The 20378-nt window shown below is 36.5% G+C and overlaps 1 protein-coding gene across 2 annotated transcripts in view; it reads left to right on the top strand.

Annotated features, from left to right (window-relative positions):
- LOC126754075 (discoidin domain-containing receptor 2) overlaps nucleotides 1-20378 on the top strand; it is a 600425-nt gene that overhangs the window by 7527 nt on the left and 572520 nt on the right. For both annotated transcript variants that reach the window (XM_050465959.1, XM_050465958.1), the window contains exon 2: nucleotides 557-1670. The gene's annotated coding sequence lies outside the window, so the exon portion shown is untranslated. The remainder of the gene's footprint in view (nucleotides 1-556; nucleotides 1671-20378) is intronic.

Below are 20378 nucleotides of genomic sequence, written 5' to 3'. Positions count from 1 at the left end.
GTGTAAATTAAGTGACAGCTGGTGTGGACACCGCTTACATGGTTATAGACTAAACACGTTTTGTAGTGGTCCGAGGCTGTTTTCATCTTTTCATTGGGTGTGTTTTTTATCCGTGGCTTATCTCAAACCCACCGGGTTGTGGAGGAATGATTCGTTTCCTCACTCAAACGGATGTTTTTTGGATACCCAGAGGATACTTGGTTTAAGACCGGTAGTCGGGAGCTGCTTGAGTTTATGGCTACTTTCAAGTGAATGGCGCTCAGGGAACTTCTACACTTGGCTCTCCCATCCTCGTTGGAAATTGAGAGGAATCTCAGGCGCGAATGGGAACCTATGTTTCGGTGAATGGTTTTTGTTGTCTTCTGCGAGGTTTTTTAAACTTCAAATCATTAATCCCTGATTTAATGGCTTTAGTAAACACAGAACCAAATATTCAGCTGCTTTATACAAATTTTGACACCAAGTCCCACTGTTGAATTTCGGCTATACTTAATTTTTATTCCATACATAAATATTTCTAAGCTGAATTGGCATTCTCTCTTGTTTTTAATTGCAGCTTACAACGAGTGCAGATTAATTCGTAGAACACTTTACACTGTAAGCTTTTCGGCAAAAAAAGCGAAATTCAAGTCAGTGAAATTTTGTACTGAACGCCTAGTAACAAGAAAAATATCGCGGAGCATGGAGATACAATTAATTACGCGTCAAAAATGCTAAAAACGCGAACTTTTATTTCAAATATTTAAACTAGAGCGGAATAAAAAACAAAACCGAGTACCGTTGTAAGGAAAAAAAGTTGTGACAAGCAAATTTAAGGAAAAGCTAAGAAATTCTGAAATTATGGAAATTAGTGTGGCGCAACAAAAACATGAAAGCATTGTGTAACGGCGCTTTAAATAACGGAGCGGACAAACTTTGCGAAATAAAACGGACAAATTCACTAAACGCACACAACAACAATTAGTGGTTAGTGAGAGAAATAAAAATTAACATAACGTGCTGTTGCGGGCGAAAGTGTAGAAAAAACAACAATATTAACAACAACAACACACATATAATAATAAGTTGATAAAATAAGCGGCAGCAAATTAAACATAAACCGCTTATGAAAATAACGCCGCCACACTTGTGGCCAGCAGACTGGCTAGAAACAGAAGGAGAACAAGCAAGACTGCCGCGCAAGCAACTTGCAGCAGCAAAAACTGAAAACACAAAAACAAATTTAGAAAAAAGCTTAAATACCACAAAAAGTGGCGCAAAGTGAAAAAATGCGTGCGAAAAACTTTGCCCCAATGGAGATGCGCTTACGCAGCGGTAAAATAAAAATTTGTACAAGAAAATCAATTTCATAAACAACAACAACAATAAGCGAAGCATAAGCCAAGAAAAGCAAAAAAAAGGACGAAAATATGCTACCGACAACAAAATAAGCAAATAATAGAGAATCCACAACAATAAAAACGAAAAGCAACAACAAAAGCGGCCAAAGTGTGGATACAAAGTTGGCTAAGCTACTTGGCTGACGTGACAGCTAATGGCAATGGCCGCGCAACGCGCAAATAAATGGCTAAAATTCTGTACGCGAACTGAGCAGTCACTTAAGCGCCGCCGCGCCTCGGCAGTCGACGAGACGAAAAAACGCGAGTCTATCGATTTTTGTGTGAGTCAAAGTAAGTAAAACAACAAAAACATGCCACTTGTGCTACAACAACAATTAGTTGTAGAAAACATACGAAGGATTTCCCGAGTTTTCCGTTATATATTCTATAAACTAGGATGTATGTGGGTATGTGCGTGTTTGTGTGCGGAGAAAAGTGAAAGGGGCGCAATAAAACTTTGATTTGCTCATTATTATTAAGTTTGCCTTGCAAAAACAGTAAGCACAGCGTGATAACTAATGCCCAGTTCCGAATGCTGCGCCTTGTAGATCTGCTGAGAATATATACTTGAGTATGTATGTACATATGTATATATATATCTACATAGTAAGCGTGTAAGTAAAAGTTGATGAAGAGCAAGCTCGAGTAGTTGAAGTAATAGTAATTTATCAGTTGTTGGCGGTAAAGTAGGCAAAATGGATTTACTATTACCGCATTAAAACTTTTATTGGCGCAAATCGCACTCGCGCGAACTTTGCAGATGGCTGAAGTTTGCGTCCGCTACTGGTAACTAGGAAGTAGTTCATAACTAAATAGTTGATTTTGTGATACAGAAAATTAGATAGATTTTGAGGAAGCTTGAAATAAAGTAAGCTTATTTTGATGTGTTGATACCGAAAGTCACGCGGTAACATGACATTGGTCTTCACAACGATCTAAAAAAGATCATGGTAAAGAAGACTAAAATTCGATGAAATGATCAATCAACCTGCCAAACTGCAAAGTCATGTGAAAATCCAGTAGGACGACTACTTATCTTGAACTTCACCTGACTACGTTAAGGACCAAACCTGGACAATGCGTGGCTCATAAGCCTACCAAATTCACCTAACCTAACCTCCTCGATCTCTAGGCCTTTCGATCATTATTGATGGATATAGAAATCAATATTTAGGCTTTGGCTTCAAAGACAATGTCCGCAATTTCTAACATGGGTAGTTGCTGACGACAGCCTTACCCCACGGCGATCAAGAAAACAGCTTATCAAATCAATGCGGTGATCAGCGCCAAGAAATTGGCAGTGTGGAAAGGACACAGTAACCCTTTTTGCAAAAATGCATTATGCCCTTAAGCAGCATTGTCACCGTTTTTTCATTCAATATGTCCACCCCCACCTCTAAGCCGTAAGCAGAGAGCCACGAACCATTTAAGCTGACTAGAGGGTCCTTTCTGTCTGAAAAGTAGCTGCCCAATGAGTTATTTCCGGACAATCAAGCTTTTCCAGTCGTTGCACCACTCGATCACAGCTTAGATAGTCAAACGCCCCTTTGAAGGCCAAGGACATATTTGTTGACATTCTCTAACAACATTCAGAACATAAAACCATTCAACCTCTATTCTTACATTTCACTCCAGGTATTCCGGATTAAACTTCTACAAGCTTTTGCACATCTCTCCGCTTAAATCATCAAAACCTGGGGACTGTTTAGACCTAACCAGGCCAAGGGCGTACCTCAACTCCCCATTATTTAATGAAAGGACAGGTATCTCTGGTGCTTTAGGTGTCTAATTGTGCCCTTCCTCGTTATATTATGTATATTGGATAGTCGAAAAAGGCTTTTCGTATTTTGTCAATAAGTTTCGTTGTAGTCGTATATCTACCAGTGCTACCAATCACATTCGGTCGTACCACATAGTGTTGGAAAGGTGAGATTTTAAGCTTCATTTAAATGGGAAGAATGCCGCGCAAGCCACCAATGAAATTTGTGGCTATGCTGAATCTGTTTTGAAGATGCTGTATATGGAAATTTCAAAATTTTAGTTTACACTGATGGAATTTTCTAGCGGAAAAATTGCAAAAAGTGATCAAACAAAATGGTACATATTTGCTTATTTATTTATAATTATAAATATAAAAAAATAGTTAAAATTGGATCTTTTACCGCTACGCTTGTCACCCAGATAATGTGCTATTCAGCCGCTCTATACCCTCCTGCACACAAAACAACGTAATCTCGTAAGCTGAAATCGCTTTATGCGCCGCTTAACTATCGCTTAGTTTGTCAAACCTTCATTAAGAAAGTAGCGTAGGAGATTTATTATTATAGGAAAAACTTCTGCTTGGAAAATACTTGGGAAACGTCCCATTGGTATGGAAAATTGTATACGCCTGGCGGTACTTTGATTAGCCAAGTAATCATTTTTAATTTAGTTATATTCAGTATATCATTGAGGATATCTTATAAAACGGCAATCTGTCTGATATCAAGCCTTGTATGACGGCTGCGGTAAAGTTTCTTACTAATGCAAGGATCTTTCAACTTGAGAGCCTGCTCTACTTAGACTTTCCTGCTATGAAAAAACTTGTGAATATCATATCATGTATAATTCTATTGAAAAATCCATGATTCAGTACCTAAATCGGGTTGAGAAAAACTTAACTTTGGTTAGCTTGCCTTTGTGTAACCTACGCACACTCTCACTCACTCGGGTTTAAAAAGCAAAGATTTTTTAGACGATAATCCTGATATTTATTAGCTGTGTTTTGACAAAATGAGCTTTACTTAGGTCTAATCGTACGACAAAACTATTTTTTTATCCTATCCCATGCTATCTAAAAATATCTCTTAAAACCTATAGGCTTATCGCTGTTTTTACGGTCTTTCGTCGAGATTTTATCTGTAACTTAACAAGTAGAATCGCCAGCTCGCTATGAAATGCTCTATCAGCAGCCATTTGAGTCTAAATTATGATCGTTGGAAGAATTTACCAAAAATTTCACCTTAGCATTATATCTACGTTTAAGATAATATATTAGACCTCAACTAAAAGTAGGACCTGTGTCGGTCGTCACATTCTCAAAAAAAAAAAAACAAAAAATATTAAGTTGTTGACAATAGTTCAAAGAATCGCTTTTAGTCGAGCAGTACAATTAATTTCTTTCAGAGTAGATTGTTGGTCTCTGAAGTGTTTTTAGAGTGATCCGCAGTTAAAAAGTAATTTCTATGATATCTATTATACTACTAGTTACTGAAGCTGTCTCAGAAGTAACTTCCTACATCTGAACTTCTTGCTTTTACAGTTAGTTACTGAAATATTGGCATTTTTTTTGTAGGCCAGACCCTCAGAAAGAAGAAAAAAATATCTTCCACCTTGGAAAACTTTCTAACAATACTTTTTTTTTAGACAACTTCGAAATCTTTTGTCTTGATGGCTACAAGGAAGACACTCGCTGAAATGAAGCAGAAATTTGATCTTCAAGAAATTTTAAAATATTACTCAAAGTTATATTGAATATCTTATGGTCGAGTTTTTCATTTCATTCGTGTTTTCTTTGAAATATGTCTCCAAATATTGCACTGTAATCCAGAATCGCCTTTAGATATACTTATATTTAGGTTGTGAATCCTAAAAGTATGCAACTGTATATCAGAGCATCTTAGAAATATTTTAGAAATATCCGCTTCATGTTGAAAACGCTGTATCCGAGACCGAGCATCCATGATCTTTTATTATATACAGACACATAATCTCTACTCAAGTTGTAGTAGGATCAAATGATTTTGAGAGAAAATCCGTCTGCGGCACGATATACTCCATTCGACACCAAGCTGCAGTAATTTTCAGATCTATACTAACTCTAGATTTCAGACCAAAAGTTGTGAACCCTAGAAGTATACTACAATATTTTGTAGCATAATAGGATTTTGGTCCAAAATACTTCCTTCGAAACCAAGTTGCAGTGATGTTCAGATCTAAACTAACTCTATATCTCTACTAAAATTGTGAACCCTAAAAGTATACTATAACATTTCTTAGCATCATAAAATTTTTAGAGAAAACCCGTCGCATGTCCGAAATACTTCATCCGAAACCAAGCTCCAGTGCTTTTCAGATCTATATACCATACAAATTTCAGAAAAAAATTCGCGAACACTTCATCCGAACCAAGCACCGACCATCTTTCCAGTCATATTCAGTCATCACGGTAGGGGGACAGAACTAAACGTAATCTCAATAGTCTCATACCTCCACTTATTATATAAGTTTGAGCACTGTAAACTTTGAATACTTTTCTGCGGCCACTTGCAGAACTCTTAGAAATAATTAAAAATTGAAAGCAACCTATCAACCCGTTATATAACACCCACAGCTGTATTGAATTTGTTTAAATGCTTTTACAGCCTTGTTAACACCAGAGACACTTAACCACACACACACACATACATCCACTCACACACTTAAGTAAATGTATGCATGCTTGCGAGCTTATGCTTAAGCGCACTTGTATATGTGCATATAGTATATATAGATATTAGTATATACATGTGTGTGTATGTGTGTGCTCAGCACACTCTTTACTGCTTGCGTGTGTGTGCGTGTTTGCTTACACCTACAAAACTTTGAAAGTCGAGTAAGTTGCTGCTCTACTCACTACTGTTGCCAACAGACGAGCGCTACAACAACGACGACAGCAACAACAACAACAGCACTTTTCTGCCTGTCTCTTTAATCCAGCAATTTGTTCAACATCTTCCACTTTACTTGGCTAACTACTTAAGTGGGAGAGTGGGTGTGCTAGAGTGTTAGCGTGTGTGGGTCTGTGAGTAGATATATACAGTTATTGCACCAGTGTCCTTGTTGTCTACTTTCTGCTTGAAATTTCATTTAATTTCCACGCATGTGTTTAATGTGTTTTTAATTTACTTTTTGGTCGCTAGATAAACGCTGTTGGCGTTCCGTCGCCGGTTGCAGGGAAAGTGAGCGCTGCAAAATATTTCCCATTCAACTGCTTGGGTGCTTCAAATAGTTAAATGTATACACGTACGCCTTCGTATGCGCCGCAGTGTACTTCATATTTATAAGTGTAAGTGTGTGTGTGTGCTTTATAAGGCAATTGGGGGCAAAAGTTTATCTAAATTCTGTTTTTTGTTTACGCTACTCGAAGCGCTACAAGCAAACATACATAAATATATGCACTCTCTCTCTCGATCTCTCTGTCTCTGGCCACCTTCTTTCGTTGTGACCCTTGTGTACAATCTGCACATACGTTTCGCGTTAACGACATTAGATAAGTTAACGGCATCTAATGTCAATTTAATTATGTGAACTTCTACTGTGTATCCGTTTCCCATGCGGCAAGGATGTGTAAACACACCAACTTATGTGCGTGTGTTTGGCAGAAAATCGTCTACAAATAGCAATTTCGTGCCCGTCCCCCACCACCAACATAACACCACATACATACGTACATCCCTACATTATTGTTGTTTTTGCTATTTTTTTCTACGCTGTAATTGACGTTTGCTGTCGTTTGTTCATCTGCTTATTTATTTATCGATTTGATTGCTCAAATTTGTTCCAATATAATTATGTGCTCTTAAACCATGGGGGAAAAAGTCGAATTCGTCAAAAGGCAATCGATAATAAGGAACTTGCTTGCAATCACAGTATTTTAAATTTATATACTTCACAAAATTGTTTTCGATGTTCGAATAAATGTTTATTTGTAGAGTTAATAAAACTTTTTGTTTTAAAACTTTCAACTTTTTCTTCGAAAAATTTCTTAAAATCAAAGGTTATGAACTTGTGAAACACCATTGAAATAAATTTTTGAACTTGTGAAACACCTGGTTAAGCATTATGTAACATACTTCCGGCAATAATAACTTTATATTTATGTTCATTAATACAAACGTTGAGTTAACTTATTGACGTTTCTTCAGTCTTCCTTCAAATCGATGATTTGAACTTCTGAAACACCTTCAAAATAAACCTATAAGTGAAACAACTCGTCAATACTTAAAAAAACTTTCATAAGGTTAATAAAGCTGTAAGTACAATACTCCAAAGAATACTATCATTAAAATCTGTTTCAGATTTACATATAATATAATTATAACATTATTTTAATTGTTTGAATATTTTCTAAAGCCTTTCGTAAAAGTGATAAAATCTTTTGATTTTTTAAACTAACAACAATTTTTACCATTTGAAAAGTGCTGACGTAGGTTGTGAACTTGTGGAACACCTAGTTCAACTTTCAGAATGTTTCAAAAAGTTTAATAAATATTCATATATAAGGTATTATACATGTTCAATGATTCCTTTAATTGAAAAAAAAGTTCCGAGGTTTCTTATTAAAGGCCGTCAAGTTGAACGACATCTCAGACAACTTGATCTTCCTTGCACACTGCTACAAGTAGAGGTATACCCTTTTCACCTGTTGATTTTTGTGGTAATAAAGAGAAACCATAAAGCTTACAATGTCGCGCGGTCAAGCAGTTTGGTCGATTATGGGGATTATCGAAGTCCAGGGAAATATGTAACTTCAGAAACACCAAACAAAATTAGTCTGCTATCGGCGATCCCGTGATCCCTTGTTCACAATATTTTATCACCATGGCTCAGTTCGGTCAATTACCATTTTATGTAGTCAAAGTTTTATGGCTTTATTGTAAAAATCTTGCTTTATAACTATGTAGTCGGAAGGTGTTTTGTCGCGAAGGTCTTGAAATCATTGCGTCTCTGCTTTTTCTTTGCTCACATACCGACGACAGATATGTTAGTGAGGCGAAGTCGCTGGAGAACAGATGTAGTGAGGTTTTTCAAGGATGGGCTAAAACGTAGGGGGAAGGTTGGAGTAGGAGTTTTCTGTAAGGAGCCCTTCGTCAATCATAGTTTCAACCAGAGCTAACTGTCATTAAGGTAGCTGTAAATGTATTGCACCGAAAAGCAGTGTCTGTTAGATTATTGAACAGTCACTCACTATGCGCTCAAAGTTCGGGAGTGTCTGTCCTTACTGCTGATAGCAACAAGCTACTTCGTGTGAGCTAGAACTAGAGTAAAAAGCAAGAGATATACTGAACTAGTTGCTCTCAGCTGTTCTGTGTTTAAGTACCAGGGAATTCTCCGTATTCATTCAGATTCTTAATATCCTTCGCCACAGAATTGACCTTTTAACATAACCTAACGTAACCGAACTATAAATGTTGAAATATCTGCTCAATCTACCCCTTCCGAAATGAACTCAGGCCTTTAAATGTGGTCAAATTTGTACTTTACGTTTTTACTCTGAGTCTACATATACTTTATTTTGTTGGAGACATGCTCTTGGAAAACTGGAGAAAACAACCTTACATAGAGAACACATGCGAATACACCCAAAAGGTTGACCGATATTTCAGGTCAAAAAACTACCAAAACTGCCCTGAGTTTCACATATTCGATATCTGAGCCTAGAAGGATTATGGATATCTTTATTATCTTCAAATATAGTGTAAAATGAAAAAAAATCAGATGAAATTAAAAAATGTCAAATATGGTTAGTAGGCGTGGTTGCAGCTCACATACGCCCATTTACAGACTGTAATATTCTGGAAATGAAATTGTCAGGAAAATGAAAAAACTTGGTTGGGTATTTTTTTTAGATACTGGATTTCAACTAAAAGTGATTGTTGTCACTTCCCTTCACCCTTGTCGCCCTTGTTATTATACTTATAAAGGTTGATCCTTTTTGAGATTCCCTACTTTTTTTTAAAGATAAAGCACATGAACTTCAAATTAAATGGTGGATGTTTATTATCATTAGACAGAACATTCTTTGAAATTTATTATTTGAAGATTAATTTCTTTCAAGTATTGGGCGCGGGTACGTCTCAGATGGTTGACTCCATCGAGTCCAATTTTCGATGACTCGTTCGAACATTTAGACTGGTAACTAGCGAATGATATGCGTGATATTTTGCTCCAAGCGCAAGACCTGAATTGAAGCGTGACTGTTCGCATAGACGTTAGGCACACTTTATCGGTGTGACATCACACGATTTTGGTGACCAATCGACCAGCCCAAAACGTAGAGTTCTCTGCTCAGCGAAGTGTTCTCTCAATAATAAATCTATTGATTGATGCGATGTGTGGGAAGTGGCGACTGCTTGTTGAATCCCAATGTCGCCGAGAGCACGAGTTTAAATCAAGCATCAAATAGTCGATTATTGTGACGTGATAATGGTCGCCATTGACGGATAAGTTCTCACCGCTATCATTTTTGAAGAAATATTGACCGATGATTCCACCGCCCAGAAACCACACCAAAGCACTATTTTTGTGGATTAAATGGCAGCCCTTGAATTTCTTAAGGTTCTTCTTAACTTGCGACTTAGTTCTGGATTTTAGAGGCTTTAGATCACGGAACTTTGTGGGCATGATAGTGGTCCAACAGCCAACAGCAATATCTGCAATAGGAATCTTTCATAAAGATATTTTCAATTTTACCCAAGTTATAGCTTACAGAGACAAACGTACGGGGTTGGTCCGGAAGGTAATAGGACTGATTTGCTTCCACCAGGACTGTACTTCGGATCGGCTGGTCAGATGTCTCCGAGCCCTTGTAGGGTCAGGACAAACATTTTCGCCCGACGTGTTTCTGTGAGTGGTGCAAGCGGAAAATGCAGCGTTCGTTAGAGCAGAGGTGCGCGATAAAATTCTGTATGAAACTCACTAAATCTGAAACGTTTGATATGATCAAGCAGGCTTACCCAGATGTTGTTAGCAAAAAGTTGTTTATTTTGGTTGCACCAGGGACGTTTTGGAGGGACGGAGGAGGTCGCTAATGAAGACCGTACTGGAAAACCTGCGATTTCGACAAACACCGACAATGTGACTCGTGAGCGCAAAGTCTTGAACTCTGACCGGGCAAACCCTGTACGGACGAAATTTAACTCGATGCTTGTCATCAATATATACTACTGTGATCAAATTGAAAGGTGAATTTTTAATTTATACTTTGTTCGGCAACAGTTTTTCGAATCTGAAAATTTTTTTCTGTAAGTTGGTAGTACTGTTAGTGACATCTATGCTAAATTTAATATTAATTAATACTAAAATATTCTTTAGTATTTGAGATACGTGTCGTTTGTTAGGCTCTAAATGAGAATTCTTCGATTTTTACTATGTCTGAATTTATTGAACAAAGAAGTCTCATACTGCATTGGTTATTCGTGATCACTTCGCCCCATTTTCAACTAATACCGTTCCGCAACCACCGAATTCGCCTGATTTACCTTCGTGTAACTTCTGGCTATTCAGCAAATTCACTTGATCACTCCGAGGACACCGCTTTGACTCCATTGAGGATATAAAATCTGAATCGAAGAAGGCTCTGTGGCCATCACGACTGAGGATTTTTCCAAGTGCTATGATGACTGGAAAATTCGTTGGCATAAGTGTATTGCAGAGGGAGGGGCTTACTTTGAAGGAGATGAAATGGACAAAATGCACCTTCAAAAGTTTATAGCTATTCGATTATTTTTCAGTGTTACCAAGAACCATTAGATGAACAAAAATGTTTCGAGAGAATACAAATTTTACTATAGAATATTGTATAAATTTAAAGGCGTTCATATCAATACTGTTGCCAAAGAATCCAATTGCTTTTCTTTAACTAGCCTCATGTAATCACAGTACTTTCAACTACTAAACCAGCAAATCTATTAAAATACCACACAAGTCATAAAATTAACCCTTCAAAAGCTAAAGTTTTCTTGGGTCCATAAACCTTGACCTTAACAAATTTTCATAAAACAACTACACACACGCACGCGCAAACACTTCAGGCAACTACGTTAACCACATTGCATTCTGCTTTCAATTAAATGCACCACAGTGGCTAATTAAACTTTATTGAGTAAATCAAATGGTGATAAAAATTAACCAAACACAATTGCGCCACGGATAACCCGAAATAAATTTGAAATATCAAACGAAATTAAAGATCGATATTTGAAAAGTTAAATTTTTATGGTTTTTTAATGCAATTAAATTGCAATAAAATGACAATTTTAAATTTATAAAACACACACGCAATGCGCCTTTAAATGCTTTAAGGAGGCGCGCACAAAGCAAATAATACAAGCGAGGGTGAATGAGAAAATCGCTCACACATCCATCACCCTGACACAAATGATTTGGCCTTCCGACTGTTGATTGAGTTTAAGAAGGAATTAGAGCAATCGACAAATCAAGCAGATAATGCAGCTGGCATCAACTAAGCTGAGTTTGAGTGTGTGCTTCCTCGTATATGTGTTTATAGGTATATGGGTGTGTGTTGGCATCATGACAGCTAGTGAGGAATAGAATGGATTTTTATACCTTGAACAGGGTAGATTAAGTTTGCTACGATAAAGATCATATACAAAAATTAAATAAGTGAACCGCGTGACGAGCTGATTGGATTTAGCCAAGTCTGACTGTGCCACAAGTCGTTCCTGTATATATGCGAACTAGTCTCTCGTTTCCGAGATATCGATCTGAAATTTTGCACACGTCCTTTTTTCCTCAAAAATATGCTCACATGTCGGAACCAGCGATATCTAACCACTATAGCATATAGCTGCCACACAAACTGACAAGTATCTCATAAAATCAATTTATTGCCCAAAGCAACGATACAATCTCCTATGTACTAGAAAACATTTTTATTTGAAAAGATATCTTCACTATATTCGCAACGATACTTGAAATTATTAGACGAAACCAAACTGTCAATCAAGTCCTTGTACGGAAAACCTTTTTATTTGAAAAGATATCTTCACTATATTCGACTTGGCTTATTAACCAAACAAACTGTACAATCTACGAAGATTTTGGTAAGCTCCGATCGCTATAGCATATAGCTGTCATACAAACTGATTGATCGGTATCCAGTTCTTGTAGGGAAAACTTTTTTATTTGATAAGATATCTTCACGAAATTTGGTAGGACGTAGTAGCTGATACAACAATACATTCTCCTAAGAAATTACTCAGATCGGACTACTATAGCATATAGCTGCCATACAAACTGCACGAACTCAATCGAGTCTTAGTATGGCATATTTTTCTATAAAGGGTATTATAGCTTCGGTGCATCCAAAGTTTACCTTTTTTTCTTATTTAAGCACACAAGCACACACAAGCTTTAAAAACGACCTACAAAACATCGAGCAACAACTAATGAGCTGCATGGCACACATTCAAATGCTGTAAATACACACACACATACATATGTACTTTCAAATAGTAAAATGCCTTCGACACCCCTGCCTCCTGCTGCCACTTTTGCTCGCACTACATATAATATGCTGGTATGTGTGTATGTGTGTGTTTAATAACAATGTCCTTGCGTGCTTGCAGCAAATTTTCCTCTTTGGCATTTTCACGATTTGCTTTCTGCTTATTCTTACTCTCCAATTGCTTCTTTTGCTTTATTACAAGGGTTTATATACAACTATGTTGCGCTAGTTGGCTTTTATAGACAAACATTTTTTTTTTTATTTTCCTCACATACAAATATTTTTCTTGTTTTCTCGCATACACATGTACTTTTGTTCGTATGTGTTTGTATAGGTATGTACAGTTATTTTCTCTGTGTGTTGGTCCGATTTTATATTGCTGCTGTATGTTCGTGTCCCTCTTTCGAAATGTCACTTCACCCAAAACCCAGTCTAGCGGTATTTTACAAAATTTTCCTTTTGCTCATTTCCTTTTCGTAATTTTTCTCATTTTCCTTACCTTTTATTTGCAGTTTTTGCAGAAAATTACGTTTACAATGCTTTAACAATATTTGTGTGCAGGCGTGCGTGAGCGCGCAAAAATTGTAGTTTATTGAAATCGATTTGCTATAAAATGTGAAAGTGGCAGTTTGACAATGGAAAGCTGTGGCCAGGCTTTGGCGGTTTGGTGTGCTATAGAAATTTAAGGTGTATGAACTATATATATAAATATTAAATTATTTGGTTTTTACCTCAGGATGCATGAGTATTAGTTACCTATATAAGAGATTTTTTACTTTGAGATTTTTTAGAATGCGACAGATTTCTCGATTTTTCGGCAAGAAGATTCACCGACGCTGCTCGAGCCAAAAATTTTTTCAGACTATCCCCATTTCTGTCAACTAGTCCAACTTTAAGCACAAATTGTAGTCCAATGGATTCAAATCTGGAATTTCAGACGACCAATAAGTTGCAGCTAACATATGAAAGCAGGAATATTGCTTTTAAGCCCCTGCTGGTTAGCTTTTGCCTTGTGTGCTGTAGCAGAATCTCCTTGGAAGATCCTATGCTCTCGATTAAAGAGATTATGGCTTAACTGCATTACCACACTTTCTGAAACATCCTGCTGGTTCACTTTTGCTCTAGTTTTAACTTTCTTTTCACAAAAATGAAACGATGTACTGCTTTTACAAGAAACTCCCCACTTAATCATTGGAACAGCTGGCTGGTGATCACGTTGAATCCTTAAAATAACATATTTTGCGCCTTTGAAAGTTTTTGAGTAGATTTTTTAGATTTCCTTATAAAAAATACTTCATATTTTTGTATCCGTTTTCAAATTAAGAAGCCAAGAGAGAGAGAGAGCGAGAATGGAAAAGACCGAGAAAGTTTAGTAATGAAACTAGTATACTACGTTACTTGAGAAAAACTCGCAAATGTTTCAAAATGTTTATTAACTTTGTGCTATCTAAGGCTACTTACTTATATGGTAGGAGCAAGCAGCGAAAACGGAGTGCGGGCTCCCAACTTATGTCTCTCCCACAGTACCAGTGGACTAAATATTAATACTTGAAAGAGAAGCAGACATTTATGTCTCTTCTATTGTATGGACTGACTGACGCCTAATCTATTGTAAATGTCTCAATATTATTATAATTAGAGCTGACGTGTGGCTGACTGATTTCCATTTTACAAAGGACTCGCACATACATAAGTGCTGTCAAATTTTCCACCGTGAGACTACCTCCAAATGTGGTTTTCAACTTTTTCCTTATACTTGAAAACTGAAAGCAATGACAAAGTACTACTTCAGAGACTTCTATACACTCTGTACACGTCGGACAATGTGGACTAAAGTCATGACGATATTTGTATAGATAGCTTCCATAGCTCTCATGGTCACTGAATATTTGTGGAACGTGAAAATCCAGATCCCCATTTTGTCTATATATCCACGAATATATGTTCGGAGCCAGTCTGTGAGTCAGTCTTGCTGCCCATATTGATGCTTTTGTTTCTCTTTTCTCTTTATGCTGCTGTAGACGTTTCTGATAAGTTATTTATTCGCGCGATATTTAGCCACTGCTTCCACTATGAGGTCATTCGCATATGCGAACTTTTTGGTTGATGTATTCTTGGCAACTTGTTGTTCATCAAGTTCCATAGTAGTGGGCCAGAAGCCGAGTCTTGCGGTACTCCACTGGAGATAGTGTAGCTCTGAGTGCCCTGTGGGTGTGGAATCTCGTATTTTGAAAGTTGCTAATTTCAATATTTATCAGATAATGAGGGGCGCGTATTTCGTTTAGAGCTTTCATTATATTTGCACACTTTGCGGAATTGAACGCATTCTTCACAACCAGGGTTATTAGCAATATTTTTTGGTACCACCTTTCATCTTTTTTCACTTATTGCTCATTTCTCAGTATCAACTACTTCTCTTATTGCGTCAATAATGGACATCCTTTTTAAAAAGTTGTATGATCTCTATGATAATTTGGCGGCTTTTTGAGTTTCTAACTCCAAGCTGTTTATTACTTTGCTTTCGTTCACTTTACCAATCATGTTGAGCATACACTGAGGTAGGGTATGGCAATCAGATTGAAGAATAATATGTCTATTCTTAAATCTGATAGTACTCTAGAGCTTTTCGAAAATTTGTTACGATGATAAAGAATGGGAGTATGAAAAATATTGCCGCAGATGAGCTGTAAGATTTATTTGATGAAGGAACTACTACTTCAAATTTTTATGTGGAAATGATTGGGAATCTAGAAAACGGTTTCTTAGGCTTGAAATGTTAGAAAAGGTAAGGTCTCAAAAAAAAATGTGCAGTTTACTTTTTGAGATATGATTTAATGCTCAGAGATTCTAGGTTTATATTCCAACATGTTCATTATACTAATATACTAAGTATGTATATATGAGGAATAAATTCTTAATATGGGAACAGCAACTCTACTGTCGTTTTGAAGGGTTAAAATCCCACTAAAAATTACAGAACTATTGATAGCAAACTTTTCACGTATGATTGATTTTCTCTCACGATTTGACGATTTGAGGAAGCAAATAAATATTTAAAGGAAAGTAATAAAACAAGTGAACCCTATAAATATTATAGTAAATATATCTTTACTGCCTTAAGAGATAAAACCAACAACAGAAAACCACACACGCGGAAGTGTAATCAACAATTTGTATAACGTGTGCAAATGGGCATGACGATTTTCGTATAAAAAAATTTCGAAAAAAATTTAATTTGGAAAACAGAAGCGGAATAACGACTACTACACGAAAGAAGCAACGCACAAATACGATAAGAATGTGTATTAAAAACAAAACCAACAAATTCCCGACACATCAAACTCGCGTAAGAGCGCCCCATAAATTAATTGCAACAGAAGGGGTGTGTCCCAGAGCGCGTAATGAGGGTAAAAAAATGTTCAAATAATATTTGTTTATAAGCAATAAATTTTAAAGTGAAGCAGGAAATGTGTGAAATCAACTCGGGTCACATGAGACAGAGTTTGTTTTTTGTTTTAGAAGAAGTTTTTAAAGCAGAAATATTTATTTTTTTATTTTACAATGAAAGTTTATTTATATGCATGTTGTTTGGATATCTTTGGAAATATTCAGCACAACTATTGGCATTATACAGTCTACATGGCTCTTCACTATCACAAACAACAAAAACAACTGTAGTAAAACTTTTGCTATCTTTATTTCGATTTTTATTGTCCAAAGTGCCAAATAAAATTGGTAAATGCACTAAATTTATAGCAAATTGTCCACAACGATGACCCTAACAGTAAATAGTTTGCCCGCTGGCTAGCGCCGACATACAAATAATTTCTTTTTATCGGTATTTTTGTTTTATCCCTAAAGTTTTCGCCATTCACCACTTCCTTTCGTTAGATAGCACACGCACTAATTTAATTTCAGGGACATTGCACGTATTTCCGGTGCGAAAGTTTTCGACCACTGACATTTTGCTGCTGCAAAAAAACGAGGAATGAGATCAATAAATGTTTTGTGCCAAGGCGTTCATTGGTAGGTGGGCGTTCTACTATTTTATTTGGCAGCGAAGTTGAAATGTTAGGTGACATAAAAATTGTTGGAGTGTGTCTTGTGGGGAAGCAAATAGTAGCGGCAAGTGAAAAAACCGTTATGTAGTAAAGTACCAGTAACTACCGTCCGCTTCTAGCTGGAGGGATGTCATACTTTTTCGTTTTTTATGTCCTGCAGAGTTGGCCTTTACACGCGACAACGTGTTAAGCGGGTCACGTTCAATTGTCATCACCAAGCACATACATACATACATATGTACATATCAAGCGACCATGACCGTACCTTTCAAACATTTAAGAGCCATTAAATCCTGCGATATAGTAGCATCGCTTAGTTTTCGGCTCGGCTTTCGTATACTGGGTTGGTTGTTGCTACTGAGGTGGGTGCTCTTTTCAATTCCACTGGAATATTTTATTTTATTTTTGACTTGAAATTACTATTTTTTGATCTTAATCTAAAATTTTAAATAGCAGCTATTATTAATTCTCGATTCATACCTCAAGCAGTTTGATAACCCTGACTTTAACAGGATGGTCTATACGTCGGCCTACCGGATTAACCTAACCTAACCTTTTCATTTATGATTCTTTATATTTATTATATTTAAAAGTCAATTGTTGGTGACCAATGTGTCAGCCAAAAAATGTGTAGCAATTTTACATCAATATTAAATGAATTATGATTACTTGATTGCAGATTATTTAGTCGAAAATTTCGACTTTATTAGGACGATCGAAATCGCTTGCCTACTAAAACAAGAAGCCAATTTTTTTGTGATCAAACCATCAGCGTGGTCAATTTCACAGCCTCCATTATCTGCTCAATTCGGGTGTTGAACAAAATTTTGATAACCCAATATCGACACATTAATTCTATAAACTACGCGCTCTATGTCATCTACTATGTCATTAGTTTAAGTGCTAATGTCTATTAAACTTGAAATTGTATTCCATATAAAAATTTGCTCAAAGTTCTGAACTTGTTCTAGTTCGTATCTAAAAACTTCGAGATAGCTATGAACTTCAATGGCATTATTTTATTGTCTACTACATGTTCAATAAAATTCGAATACTTCTCTTAGGAGGAATTCGGTGTCGATCTGAAATTAGTCGGTTCTTGTCTGTTGTCATTGATTCGATATCTCAAGATCTTAGTATAATGTTCTATTATTTAATAGTTGCCCTTTTGTTTGAATTTCGGCTATTTTATAAATTAAATTGAAAAAAAAAAAAATTTTCCCCTCCTAGAACGGGGCGTTTACGAGGACCACCATATGTGACAGCATAAAAAATTCACATTTTCGAAAAAAAAATTAATTATTAAGGTTGTCTTTTATGCTTTTGGAATAAAACCTATATAGTTTTCTGTGCATTTCAATCAATTTTCGAAGCACTTTTGCCACCCTGATTGAGATATCTCCAAAACATGCGTTCTGAACGTAGGTTCAGGGGACGAAAAACGTTGACCTATTAGTTTACATTTTCGTACGGAAATAAAAAGAAGTCATTCGGTCCCAAGTCAGTAGTCTACGGTGGATGCCTCATCAAAGTGATGTTTCAAAAGCTGTTTCAGTGGGTGTGTGAGAGTGTCTTCGGCGGTTAATTTCTTGAAAGACAACAGACAAAGAAATTTTTGTGTACCACTCATAATTTACCGTTCTGCTTTGTTCTTGTGGTATGGTTGCGATATATGCAGTTTTTCCAAAAAACAGGCAACCATTTGCTTGGAAGTGCTTTGTGTGCGAAAAACTTTTTTTGGATTCTTAAAACATCCATGATTTGTACTTTTGGGCTCATACGCTTAACTTCACGAATCATCATCTGAAACGATGTCATATACATGTTACGAAGCACCGCTATTGTATATCTTTAACATTTCCCTCGACACGAGCGATTGACAAATTGAATGGGACCAAACGTCAACAACTTTCAGTCTCACGATAGGTCACATGACGATCTTGAAATATCAGTTTGCACACAGCATCGATAATTGCCTAAACAAGAAGTGATTTTGGACGACCGTTACGAAATTTGTCTTCTAGCGATCTACGACCTCGATTGAATTAACAATGCCATCGTTAAACCCTGGCGATGGGGCTTTATTGCCAAAAATTTAATTAAGTTCACCGATGCACTGTTGCTGAGTTAATCCGCGTTGAAAATTATAAAAAAATAATCTCGATTTCACTATATTTTTTGGTCGAGAAGAAAAATTTAAGTTACTGTTAACAACATAAAAAATGCTCATTGGTCAAACCGTTTCAAGAACGTACAGGTATAATACCAAATGCGTCTAACCTTACGATAAAGTTGAAAGTTTGATAGCAAAGCTAGGGCGCAATCGCAATTCCCAATCTCGAAATACAAAAGGCAAAATATATTTCAGAGATGACAAGGTAAATTTTTTAAAGAAAACTATTAAGTATTTTTTGAGTCACACCGTAACGCCAACGACGCTAATGAAAGGCGCTCCACGGCAGTTGGGATTCCGGCCTTCTCCGTGGCTGAAACCTAAACAAAAATTATATGCCAGAAGATATTCACTTTCATTAAAAAATTTTAAAATGACGGCGTTTAAAAAAAAAAATTGGGATTCTTCCCTTTCTGTCCGATTTCAAATTTTAATTTGTAACTTTTAAAGATGCTTATATAAATATCAAAAGTGTACCCAATAATATATAAATGGTCATCCATTTCAAGTTTCCTTACTATTTAATAGAGAATTTTATTATCATTCGAAAGAACATTTCTTGGCATTTAATTTTTGAAAATTATCTATGAATCAGACGGTCCATCCCTTGAGTCAAATTTTCTATAACTCATTCGACCATTTCGACTGGTAACCGCGAATGACACGCGTGATGTTTTGCTACAAGGTCGGAATCGAAGCGGGATTGTCCACATATACTTTGAACTTTACATATCCCCACAGGAAAAATACTAACGGTGTGATATCACACGAACTTGGTGGCTAATCGACCGACTCAAAACGTAAAATTATCTGCTCACCGAAGAATTCTCTCAAAAAATCCATTGGTTGATGCGATGGATGTTCTTAGGCTACCCAGAGGATACTTGGTCAAAGACCGGAAGTAGTGAGCTGCTTGAGCCATGTGTAAAATAATCGTTTCTGGCCACTCCCAAGTGAATGGCGATCAGAGAAATTTCCTCACTTGCGTGAACTTCTACACATGACTCCATCCTCCAGTGGCGCCATCTTGCTGAAATTAAATTGTCTATTCGGTGGAGTATTATCGAATAATAAGTGCTGGGTTTCAAAACGAGTGATGGTGTTACGAATAGTACGTTCAGTACACCGATTATGTTGACCATAAGTAAAGCGAAACCCACGAAACATTCTTTACAGAACGTGAAGTTTCGCAATAAAGTTGGACGATTTTTAAACGTTGTTCAAGCGTAAGTCTTTCCGTGAAGAAATGCCAAACAATACTGAACAAAAATAGCATGACAGCTAGACACGACTCACGCGTGATCTGTAAAAAAAATGCTATTGAAAGAAGTACCTCTGCTTGTATCACCCATTATTTTCTCAACCCAAACGATTTGCAAATGTCGAGTTTATCCAATTTCATTCCGTTTTCGTCCGCCATAATTTATCACACCCTGTATACAAGTACGTAATCGATAACAAATTACATTTTATTTGTTTTAAGTTGCTATTTATAA

This window comes from Bactrocera neohumeralis, chromosome 3 (genome assembly GCF_024586455.1).
Source record: "Bactrocera neohumeralis isolate Rockhampton chromosome 3, APGP_CSIRO_Bneo_wtdbg2-racon-allhic-juicebox.fasta_v2, whole genome shotgun sequence".
NCBI classification, from domain to species: Eukaryota; Metazoa; Arthropoda; class Insecta; order Diptera; family Tephritidae; genus Bactrocera; species Bactrocera neohumeralis.
Note: the sequence above shows the minus strand (reverse complement) of the source record. Positions and strands in the feature narration are given on the sequence as shown.